This window comes from Myodes glareolus, chromosome 22 (assembly GCF_982192425.1).
Source record: "Myodes glareolus chromosome 22, mMyoGla1.1, whole genome shotgun sequence".
Lineage (NCBI taxonomy): Eukaryota > Metazoa > Chordata > Mammalia > Rodentia > Cricetidae > Myodes > Myodes glareolus.
The window spans coordinates 17,761,724-17,773,819 of record NC_142047.1 but is presented as its reverse complement, the minus strand read 5'-3'; the positions used below and the strand labels follow the sequence as shown (position 1 = coordinate 17,773,819).

The following is a 12,096-nucleotide window of genomic DNA, read 5'->3' as shown; positions in this document are numbered from 1 at the left end:
GGGCACTGTCTACTTCAACAGAAACGGAATCAATCTATAGCAGCCACTTACATAACACACCTGTGGACACCTCAATCTTAACCCCACATAAACAAAATCCCTAAAAAAAAAAAAAAAAAGGAAAAAAAAAAAGCACCAAAGAAGCTACCCAACCCCTTAATGTGGCTCTGTGCCCCTGAGGCACCAAGATAAAGTGTTTGGTCTTTTGTTGTTGTTGTTTTGTTTGGTTTGGTTTTACTAAAATGCTATTAATATGTCAGCATTTCTTCAAGAAAGGAAATTACTTTTTCCTCAATCGCTAAGAATCATTAGGAACATAAATTATTATTAGTGAGCCTCAAAATATATGTCTATTTATTATTTCATTAAAAACCTTTCCATCCTATATGGCCCTCTTGCAATCAGCCATTTTCTGTGGTTTCCTGCAGTCTGTCTTTGACTCTTTTTGTGGCCTCCTTGCTTTCCAATTTACTATTTCTAATCAGTTCTAAGAAGTGAGGTGATGAGGTATGTTTCTGTGTCTGAAAAAGCAAAGCAACAAAAACAAAAGGAACAGACAAATTCTAGAAGGGTCTTGAAAAATAAGGTGCATAAAGACTTATTACAAAGATATTCTTAAGACTGTTCTCAGAGGTTGAAACAATCAAAAAGCAGTGGGTTATTGTTTGAGGATCTCTTTAAAGTGCAAAATTTTTGGTCAAAAACATTTCACAGCTATTTTATTTTTTAAATAATTTTTTTTCTAAAACCAGGTATCTTTAAATAGTAAGCTGGAAATTGCGTATTCTTATTGATTCTCTAACTTAACAACTAATGCCACAACTTAAAATGAAAAATATAAGTGTTAATGAAGCATTGTCAAATCAAAACAAATCATTTTATTTGTTTTACGATATTATATTTCAAATGAATTTGCTTACAAAATTGCCTTTTGCAACTCATTAATGGAAGTAGTACACAGTTTAAATAAAGAAAACGATAGCTTTTTGGCTAGTAAAAAGGTTTCTGGAAACAAACAGAAGTTTGAAAACACCATTTTTAAAGTGAACTAGCAGAGAGTGATGAAAGTCTGCCAACTTTTTGCACAAGGGAACCTGAGTTTATACTCAGTAATAGGGTAGGTCACAACAGACAACTAGAATAGTCAAAGCAAACATCACAAAATACTTAAGGTGTCATCCAAATATAAGAAACATGCGTGACCTTCCCTCTTTACAAGAAACATATTAAGAATAGTCTTGAAACACATTACAGTTAATTTCCCTTATTACAAATAATAAAGTTGAATGAAGAACTTTATGGTTCTTTCTAGATATACACTTGATGATAAACCAAATGATCATTTATCGTCTGAAGATATCAGCATTACAAAAGAAATGCACTAGCATCTTTCCTCCCACTGTAGTAATAAATATAATGTTAACATTCTCGTTCCACTGGAACTTCACAGTCGTTAAATAAAGCCTTATAACCCCCATGCAATAAGAACAGCCTCAAGACTTCTCTCTTTGTAGAAAGAGAAACATCAAAATCACATTGTGAGTCTTTCCAGGTCAGGGTGAGTATTCAGATACAGTCAGGGTTAGACACTGAAATCCACAAACTTTAAGTATGACGCCTGCTTTCCACCTACTCAGTTTCTGCTTTAAATACAGGTCATGACTTCTGCAATAGAAGGAAGACAGGTCTCACCAAGGCCATGGTCAAGAGGATGGGGTTAGATGAAGGGAGAAATTTTCAATTGTACTCTCTTGTTACTTGGCAAATGGAATCACTGTGAAAGTGAGTATATCTCACGAACAACTCATCTAAACACTGTCTCAGGTCAGATTGGGTAACAGTGATCGTGTATATTTTGAAAATTAATGAAGTATTGAAAGAAGTGCATAAAAGAGCTGGAACACAGCAGTGTAGCCTCAAACTGTTCAGCCTGAAATAAGGATGAACAGAAGCTTCTTCTTTTCTATTTTTAAGACACTGGAGGCAAGGGAACAGTAAAGAGTCACAGAGACTTGAAATCATATCTGTTTATATTAGGAGAGTTTCCTTATATTAAGATAAAATCATTAAACTAAATGAGGGTTGAAAATAGAAACGTTGATCAACGTCCAATGAATGAAATGAAAAGATGATCAAGATATAAGTCCTAGCACAAATATTAAAGATCAGACTTACCAAGTTCTAAAACACACAGCACAAATGGCCATCAGTTACACAGAAATGGTGGCTGCTAACTTTTCTAGAGTATAAGACATCTTGATATCAGTTCAAGTGATCAGGTTGCACCATCCTAAGAGGCTCATAAAAACAGGTGTGAATCAGGAACTTCTGACATCTTCTGAGGCAGCCTCCTTATTCTAAAACACCACAGGGAGTTTTCTAAATCAGCACAGAAATTGAAATACTAAATACTGACCAAACCATAAATGGTGAAGAGGTAAGCAGGCTGGCATGGATCCTCAAGAAAAGATACACATCTTTTTCCAAATGCTTCAAGACAGCTAGGATGACTATCGGTTTAAGAAAAAACAACCCTCACTAAAAGAACAAGTTGTTATATGCCTAAACAGTACACAGAAATACAGAGATTTCAAGACCAGAATAACTTACAACACAAGGATACAGTGCCTAAAACAAGTGGGTCTTACAAGGTTTAAAAAAGACAAAGTCTGGTTCCTACACACAGTCACATCAGTAGGACCACCGCCCTACTCCTTGTCTTCCCAGGGCCTAGGCTGGGAAACTTCACTAGCTTAGGAGGTAACAGTGAAAGTTAAAACACTTGTCCTTTTAAGTGACTCAAGTCTCTACTACGTTAAAATATAAGATCAAGAAAAAGGAAAATGACTTTTGCCTAAAATACCATTACTCTTTGGATAAAAGAAATCGCAATCAGTTTTAGACTATGCTGCCACACATATAAGTATAAACAAGGGGAAATGTCACACTTTAAGAAACCAAGCTGTTCTGAGCTTTATTTGACACTGGCTTCCTAGCCTCACACCACCTATGACATATTTTTAAAAAATAAAGAAATTTAAGATGATAGTATACAAGCCAGGAAACAAAATACAATTATAGTTTGAGGAGCAGGATAAATTACTGTCCTTGCTCTTCGTGTATTAAAGACTCCCTTAAATCAGTTAACCACAGTTTAGCTATCTGCTGTTCGATGGTATTTTATATAACAAGTTCCTGGCCTTATCGGCTCATCTCAAAAGTTACCACTCCAAAGAAGGATTTCTTTGAAAGAATACCTTAGAATTTTGCAGCAGAACATTAGAGAATGTTCTGGGTACTGTCAACATTCAAATTACAGGAACCTCTCACTAAGAATTTCCAGCAAGTCATTTTCTCTTAATACTGTTCTAGTGCAAATCCACCCACTACCCAGTGGGGAGCAGCAGGCTAAATTCTTGGGGCCACTCAACCTACTTGAGGTGTGAGGGGGTGTGCAGGAGACTGATGCCTGAATGCACGCCCCCTTGAGGCCCGTATTCTTCTCTGGAGCCAATGATTACAAAAATGAACAATCTTATTAAGATTCCCTAATTAGCCCTAACTAAAATAAAAAACAAGGTATGAATGAATGCTCCTCTAAGAAGACAACTTCCCAGGAAAATCAGAGCAAGGACGGTGGCAAGAACAGGGGGGTTGGGAGATTGCAAGGTTTGATGGCTAGAAGATGACAAACCCTTAAAACATGCAAATGTCAAGGGGTGGAACAGAAAAAGATGCCAAGGACATGAATAACCGGCAGCTGACCCAGCTGAACGCAGCTCAAGACCGTGATCTTCATTCACGACTTAGCGATTCTCCAAGGCTGACCATGGGCAATAAAAGCAAAGCGAGGTACCTGTCTCAACAGGGCACACCTTCCAACTACACAACTGTGCAAAACCATTCTCCTCCCTCCCCTTTCTCACTCCTCCACCCCGCCCGCCACCCGAGACCAGGGAAACTGAAAGAAAAAAAAGCAGAACACGCCATTAGCGAGGCCGGACTGCTCTTCCGGGAGAGGAGTCTCCAAGAGCCCCCGAAATGACACAGGCATGAAGTAGCACAACCCGGGGCTCTCCGCGCCTCCTGCAACCCACTGGGGACCAGTCAGGGTCCCGGCCTCAGTTTCCCTATCTGGCAACGACGGCGGGCCAAAGAGGGAGTCTAAGTCCTGCGCTGCTCCTCCCCAAGCCCTCTGGTCCGGGAGTCCCGCGACTCGAAGTCCCCCGGGAGGCAGGAGGTGGGCAGCCGGGGCTGATGTCAGAAGCTCGGCTGCCCGGGGCAGCTAACGGGCGGGCGCTGAGGCCCGACGGTCGCCTCTGCAGCTCAGGGAGCCCCGAGGCACAGCAGCAACGCCGAGGACCATGCCTTTGCTGCTCGGCCGCACTCACTCACCCTTCTCGGCCGCCGCTCAATGCCCCGGGCCCGGCTTCATAGACTGCGTGTCCGGGGCCGGCCCGGAACCCCACACCCACCACCCCAGTATTTACCTCAGGCTCGCGGGCCCCCGCGCAGCCGAACCTGCTACCTGGGCCCGCCCCCACCTGCCCCGCCTCCGAACCGCCCGCGGGGAGGGAGGAACGGGGGCGGAGAGGGCAGACGCCGCGCCAGCCAATCGCATCCAGAGATTCGTCCCTGCGCGCGCTCTGATTGGGTCTTAATGTAGCAGCTCTTCCTCCAATGGCTGCCGGCGCGGCGCCGGCCGAAGGGACTTTCCGCTCTGTCAAGCTCGGTGGAGCCAAAGGGAAAGCGAAGGGGCGGTGCAGAAGGGACAGAAGAGAAAGGATGGGGGCGAGGAGCGAAGGCTGATTGGACCAAAGGCTGTGGGTGCCGCGTCACCATTGGCTAAAAACAGACATGGGCAGGGCGCTGGGCTCCCAGCTCCACCTCCCTTTAGCGAGTCTGGGCTCTTGCCCTAGCTGTCAAAACTCGGGTGGGAAGCGGAGAGCTGAGAATAGTTTTTTAGAATTCCATGAAAGATCGAAGCTTAGAATCGCACCTAAGAGTCAATGTTTTCTTTCTCAGTTATTCGCCGTGTGACATGGGGAACTCCCGACCATGCTGAGCCTCCATTTCCTCATCTGTAGATAGAAGGTGTTAGTACCACCTGTCTTACAGATTCTTGTGAAATGCCACGCCGCATCCCCGAACAGGCGCTCGGGAAAAGTTGAGGCGCTTCCTGCCCTCAGATGGGGTCCAGAACGCCTGCTGTTTCCGAACCCCTGGGGCCACCTGGCCCGGGTTGGAGAGAGTCTCCTAAGGATAGAGAAGGGATTTCCACCCTCCTCCTTACCCAGGCCCGCGCCCCTGGCCACCGGCCAGATTTGGGGTATAGTTAAGGATCTTTCTATTAGAAGAGAGGCTTCTAACTCCCAAAAGTGCTCACAATATTTAAGGAAACTCTTTTTATATTCAGTCCCAGAGACTGGCAGTACAAGCCTTGCTTCGCTGGATAGTCCTCTTAATTAATTCCTTCTCCTTTGACATTTTAACTACTAATTATGGGAGAAGGTGATTAATACTGAGACAGAAGGAGGGGTGCGTGTGTGTGTGTGTGTGTGTGTGTGTGTGTGTGTGTGTGATCGTTAATCGTGACACAAATTCCCCCAGTGGAAAGTGGCATGTTTCTGAAACCAATGAGAAGATAAAAGCGGGCAGACACACGGGTGATTACCAACAGTATAAACTCACCCCATCTCTCCCTGCTGAAATCACCCACGGGGAAACTGACATCATTTGTAAACCTAAGCCTCAATCACTGGTACACATACATCCTGTTCCCACCTTCCTGAGCTCTAGCAAGAAGCAACATGATACGAATCAACAGTGACGTGCAGTGGCCTTACACAACACCATTCCCTGATAGATCTGGATTCTCCCATGACACTGGCGGGACCCGGAGATCCAATCTGGCTGTGTGGGAGAACATTTCAGCCTGGAAACTGGTTTTGCTTGACTCCATCCAATAAGAAAGAGAAAGGAGTCAAGGAAGTGGACTTGGGGAATCTTCTAATGAGGCAAGCACTCTTACTTTCTCCATTTTGCCAAACTCCTCCCCAGTGTTGCCTCTCCTCAAGTCTTCTCTCCTTGTGCCCCTTCCTGGGTTGTCATTCCAGGCCACAGTGGCCACACACCTTACTTAGCCCTCCTCTTGTCACATGCTCACCAAATCGGGGTTAGGGCCTGACTTCATCATCAGCTAAGCCAATCCTTACACCCAGGCTCCTCTTAGTCACCATCCCTGCCGAGACCTGAGCTGACGCGATGCTCAAGAGATGCCTGCCGTGATCTCAAACAGGAGAGCAGATGGTGTCATCACCCTACATATTATTTGCAATTCTGTATCTTCCAGCCTCCCATTTTACAGAAGGGAGAGCAAGGTCCAGAGATGGAAAATGGATTCCCTCAGATGCACAGACGCTGTCTCCCCACCTGTGCTTAAATGGTTTCTCTGACTGAGAGGTTATCATCCCTGCCTAAGCTTCCCTTCACGTGGGACCCAGCCTAGGTCCAAACTCTACCAACAGTCTTTTCAGAGCCTGCTCACCTCTTGCTTCCCTACCCTCAGCCTGCCCCAACCATCCTGCCCTTGGCTATGCGCAGATTAGGTTGAGATGTGGAGGAGCTGGCAGGAGTCAAATCAGTGGACAGGGGCAGTGAGCGCCTGCTTCCAGCAGGGAACACAGAGCACAGGGTAGCCCCCTGCTGTCCCCATTGACAGCTCAGTCAGAGTTAGGAGAAGAACAGTCTGAGAAGTACTCTCAGAAGGGAGGGGTGAGCTCGGAGGCAGCCTGAAAAGGCTCCTGCAAAATAAGAGAGCAATGACGAATGTCACAAGAGCTGAGGGAGCAACCCAAAGGGAACAGAAAGTGCATGAGATACTGAAGGAACTGAGAAGGCTCTGACAGCATGGCACACTTCGTCAGGGCCAGGCAGGGCCTCATTCCCAGAGCAATAGGACTCCTTGGAGGGTTTTTAATCTGGTAGCGAATGTGATTCTAAGCTGTCTTACCCAATTCTTTTAAGGCATGAGCAGGATCCCTAATGCATGGCCGGTGAGCTGAATGCAACCCCCTGTAGACATTGGTAAATAAATCCAGGTAGCTTTTTAGGAGCTATTTCAGACACACCGTGGAGACTGAAGGAAGCATTTCTTCGTAGTGCTGGCATAGCCCTGATATAGACCCTGCTCTATGCCTCCCAGGGGTTACTCCCATGCCTCATTAAAAACTCAGTAAATACCCACAGTGTTTATTTCATGCATATCTGTATTTAACACAACCTAAAGTGAATGGTGTCCCTGCCCCATTGCAATACTACCGTACCCCACCACCACAGCGAATGGGTGACTTCCTGCCACACCCCCAGCCTCCCTGGCTCTATCTGCGTTCCTACCAACCCAGTGAACAGGGCTCTGAACCAGAATGAGCTCTGAACCAAGAAGCCACCTAGACCAGGTATCCTTGCAGATGAGGATCAGGTACCACTGCTTTCTCCACAGAAGCCCAGCATGGTGTCTTCATGGGGAGCTGAGTGTCCTCTGTCACAGATATATCTATCTCTGAGGAGGGCGTTGTGGCAGACCTGAGCACTCTATCCGAAAGCTGTTGCGCTGTCCATCTCCTTTCAATGAGATAAAAGGGATTGCATTAAATGTCTTTAAGCTAATCCAGCTGAGCCCCTGCTCCCCTCTTGGAGCTGTTATCAGTACTCAGTAGTGATGAGTGATTTCTGTGGGCGACTCTAAAACACGCAGAGGAAAGGGCTCGGTGCTCTCCTCTGACACATTTGTGCCACATTGAGACCCATTTGGGGTAGCGCATGCGCTGAGCGTGTGTCGTGTCCAGTATAGCCACCCTTCCTTGGGAAGGACACCCTAGCGGTGCCCTGGGCAAGTAGATTCATTCTTCTCATCTGTGCCAGCTTCGGCTTCTGCCCCCATTAAATACAGTTCATTAAGCGAGCTCTTCGCTTAGTTTAAAAAGAAAAAAAGATTGAGCACCTAACATGTGCTGCGTACCTTCCCAGGCTGAGGGCACTGGAGTGAGCTTCGCCTCTGCTCTCAAGCAGCTGGCATTCCGGGGAAAGCCTTTGCTAAAGTCTGCTGCTGGGACAAAATACCCGAGAAAGCTAGCTTGGAAGGAAGAAGGGTTTCTTCTGGCTCAGGGTTTTCCCCATTGCTTTGACCAGTGGCTTTGAGCCTACGGTATTGAACTATCATAGGGTGGCAGTCGTTTGCCTTGAGGTAGTGGAGAAGCCTAAAAGAGATGCAAGGGAGAACCAGAGTCCCACTATCTCCCTCAGTGGCACAATCCCAAATGACAGAAGACCTCCTATTAGACTCCAACTGTCAAAGGCTCCACAGCGTCCCAATAGAGCCACATATTGCTAATTAGGTTTTCAAAACACAGGACTTCGAGGGATATCAAGATCCGAACTCTGTCAAGAAGAATGAGGCAAATGCACACAAGGAGTCAACACTGAGAAGACCCGGAGGCAGGAGAAAAAGTGGAAATGGGCAGAATATTCAAGGAAGGACTCCCTCAAGGAGGCCATGTGGGGGGGATGGGACCATAAGGAAGTAGGCGCAAGCATTAGCACAGGGAATGGTGGCACCTTAAAAATGATCCTGAGTAAACTGGGAGCGTGGGGGTCACGGGAGAAGGTAGAAGGAGAGGAGGAGGATGGGAGGGGAGTGGAGTGGAGAAAAATGTATAGCTCAATAAAAACAATTGAAAAAAAGTAAGATTTTTAAAAAGAATGATCAGGCAGGTGCGCAGGTCTGGAAGGAGAAAAGCCCTCAGCAAAGTAGTAAAGAACACGGTGCCAGTGGCCAAGGGAACAGACACAGGACAGTCAGCAGGAGACTCTGACTTTACTCTGCGCTAGGTGGGAAGTCAAAGAGGACTTAGAGCCGAGCAGAAGCTAATCCGACTTGTGCTGGTTCTACTAAATCAATCTGCAGGCCAGGGGCAGAAGCAAGGAGCCCAGCCAGGGGGCTGCTATCGGCAAGGGACCCCTGCGTCCTGGCAATGGAAGTACTGAACAAGAAGCGGTAGAGATGAGGGAATGTGGGGTGAAGATGCCAAGAAAGAACATAGGTAGGACTGGGGGTACACACCTGTCACCCCAGCAGTAGGGAGGCAGAGGCGGAAAGATCTCAAGTTTGAAGCCAGTCTGGGCATCATAACAAAATGTCAAAATAATAATAATAATAATAAGGTAAAGAGAAGTTTGGAAAGAGAACAATAAAGGAAGGAAGTTACTTCGATTTGGGGGACAAATGACTGTTCCTTAGGACGAAGGTTGACAGGATGAGTGACAGGGGAGAGCTGTGCTCAGGATTGGCTGGTGGCTTGTTGAGGAAAATAATTATAAATTGCAATGAGATTTAGAGTCACAACAGGAGCCTCTGGGGAGCACAGCTAAAGAGTTTGGGTTTTCCCCAACACAGCTGTAGTCTGTTTGGATGTAACTCCCAAACAGGAAATTGCTCAGCTCACTCCCCGTGTCCCGGATGACCTGCCGCCACTGTCCCAAACCCGAGGCTGAGCATGAGCAATTCCAGAGCTTAACCCACCACACTGTGCCTGCCCGCTGCGTGGGAGGAGAAGTCTTGACCATGCACTATCGAAGTAAAGCGTCAGAACTTGGCCGAGACTCAGCCCACTTCAGACACGGTTCCGCTGGGACGTTTCTTCTCGGTGTTGGAGACTCAACCCTGGACCGCACAGTGCCACAGTGCGAGGCAAGTGCTTTCCCACTGAGCTCCACCCCCAGCCTTTTCAATCATATTTCAAAGCCCCACGTTCATTTCAGTATCTTGCTGCCTGATCGTGGAGGAGGCTGAGGCAGGGGTAAGGGAAATACTCAGTGACCACTTTCTCCCAGGATCATGACAAAGATTACTAAAATCTGAAAAGTTTCCTAAACTAAAACCTAGAAAAGTCTCCTGCCCTGGTACTTTTTGTTCTGCACACAAGAACTAGGTACTTTTGGCCATGTGGGAAGTCTGCAAGGACCAGCCTGAGCCAAGGGCTACGCGCGAATGTGTTCTCCATTAACTTTCCAAAGAAGTTTAAGACTAAGAACCTGAGTTCACTGGGTACCTGCTCAGGCCCGAGTCCCTTTGGTGTCATCTGCTGGGTTTTTTAAAATCCAGAAAGTTAAACTCTGACTCTGCCAGTAATCTCCTACCAAGTTCTGGGTGTCATCCGTGTCTGGGTCTTTGTAATATCTCATTTCCCTTTTTGTTTTGTTATTGTTTTCCTTTTTAAATTTTTGATTGATTGACTGATGATGTTTTTCTTTGAGATGGAGTCACATGTAGTCCAGATTGACCCCAATTCAGAACGTAGTCAAAGATGACCCAAACTGTTTTGTTTCTACCTCCCAAGCGCTGGAATTACTAGTGTGCACCACCACACTTGGCTCTGGCCCCTTATTTCTTCTCTGTCTCTCCTGGATTCTGCCACGCAGGTCTAAGAACTCCTCATTTTGAGGCTGAGGACACCCACCCCACTCTCCCTGGAAGTGCCTCTCTGGACTCCAGACCGATACAGTGTAACTTGACTTCTAGGCATAGCAAACTCGACCATCCAAAACAGAAGCCTTTCCCTTCCCAGTTTATTTCCAACCTGCTCTCCCCAACTCCCGGGTGCTTGGGACTAAAATCTGTCATTCTAGATTCTTCCCTTTCCCTGAGACCTCTCCCATCTACCTGTAAGCCCCGGGCACTCACCTCCACAGGGTCTCTGGGGTCTATTCACCTAGCTCCACCTCCCCACCATTACCCAGCCTGCACTCGTTCCTCAGCCGCCTTTCCTCTTTCTTCTCTCTCATCTCTGCCCCTACGAATTTGGGTCACATCTCCACCCGGAAGCAAAGTTCTTTGTTAAAAAAAAAAAAAATTGGATCATAGCTCCCCTGCTTAGAACATCCCAATGACTTGACCTTATTTTATTTATTTAGGTTTAGGTTTTTTTGATACAGATTCTCCCTATAAAAGGTCTGAACTTTTCCCACTTTACAATTGGGTAAGAATTTCAGTTTCCTAAAAGGACAAACAAAGGGAGAGACAGCATGCACACAGGGATGAGGGGGAGAATACACACCAGGCCCGAGTCAACCCCCACAGTACCTCAAGGCAATGACCAAAAAGGACAGTTCCTGTAATCTCCCTAAAACATACCCTGCCTTGCCCAGGTATGCCCCAAAATGGTAAGATTATAACCACAGCCAATTAGAAACGTACTGATGTGACTGATGTTTACCTAACCAATTACATTTGAGATGACGGTACCGTCCCTGAAATTCCCCTTACCTTTGCTTAAAGGAGCCTGAATGCGCTTCTTGTTGACGCCATTTTGTCCTTGAGTCACATGGCTGAGCCCCTGCATACTGGAATCTTTACTCTTGAGAAAATAAACGCTCTTGCTGATTACGTACGTGGGGAGTTGTTTAGTTTTGTGGGACTACTCTAGAACCCTAACAGCTGCATAGCCCAGGCTGGCCTCAGATGCTAAATCCTCCCAGTGTAATCCTCGCCAGTGCTGGGATTACAGGCACCTGCTACAATATCTGCCTTTATTCCAAGGTCAAGACCAAATTCTTCGTCATGTCCATCAAGAACAGCCCCTTGATGGCCCATCTAGTGACACCCTGTCCTTGGCTCACAGCAAGCAGAATGTGTTCTTCCCTGCAGTTGCAGCAAGTCATCATAAGCAGAGGGTCTGAAAGTGCCATAAATCACACCATCACCTGTAACTTCAGAATGGACTGTGCTCCCTCCAAGGCTGGGTGGGGGGGCAGGGAGGTCTGCTTCCCTGTCATTCCCAGCTTCCAGACCTGCAGTCATTAGTTCTTTACCCCCACCCTTCTACCTTCAAGGCCAGCAGCATGGCGTCTGCTTCAGTTGTCATGAGGCCTCCTGTGCCATGCCATCCCCCATACCTGTCTCTCATAAGGACGCACACAGTGTGCAGGGCCGACCAGACAGTTCATAGCTACCACCACCCTTATTCCAAGAAACCCTACAAAGTCCCTTCTGCTAAGAAAGGTCCTGGGAGCTAGAACCTGATGTCTTTGGGGACCGTC

The 12,096-nt window shown here is 46.7% G+C and overlaps 1 protein-coding gene across 7 annotated transcripts in view; it reads right to left on the bottom strand.

Moving 5' to 3' along the window:
* Positions 1-4,616, bottom strand: part of LOC125411232 (ubiquitin carboxyl-terminal hydrolase CYLD) — a 42,967-nt gene extending 38,351 nt beyond the window's left edge. Inside the window, exon 1 of one of the 7 annotated variants that reach the window (XM_087900404.1) lies at positions 4,491-4,616. The gene's annotated coding sequence lies outside the window, so the exon portion shown is untranslated. Of the gene's footprint in view, positions 1-4,395 lie in introns of all 7 variants that reach the window. The other 6 variants (XM_087900400.1, XM_087900403.1, XM_087900399.1 and 3 more) reach the window with 6 other exon arrangements.
* Between the last annotated feature and the right edge of the window lie 7,480 nt (positions 4,617-12,096).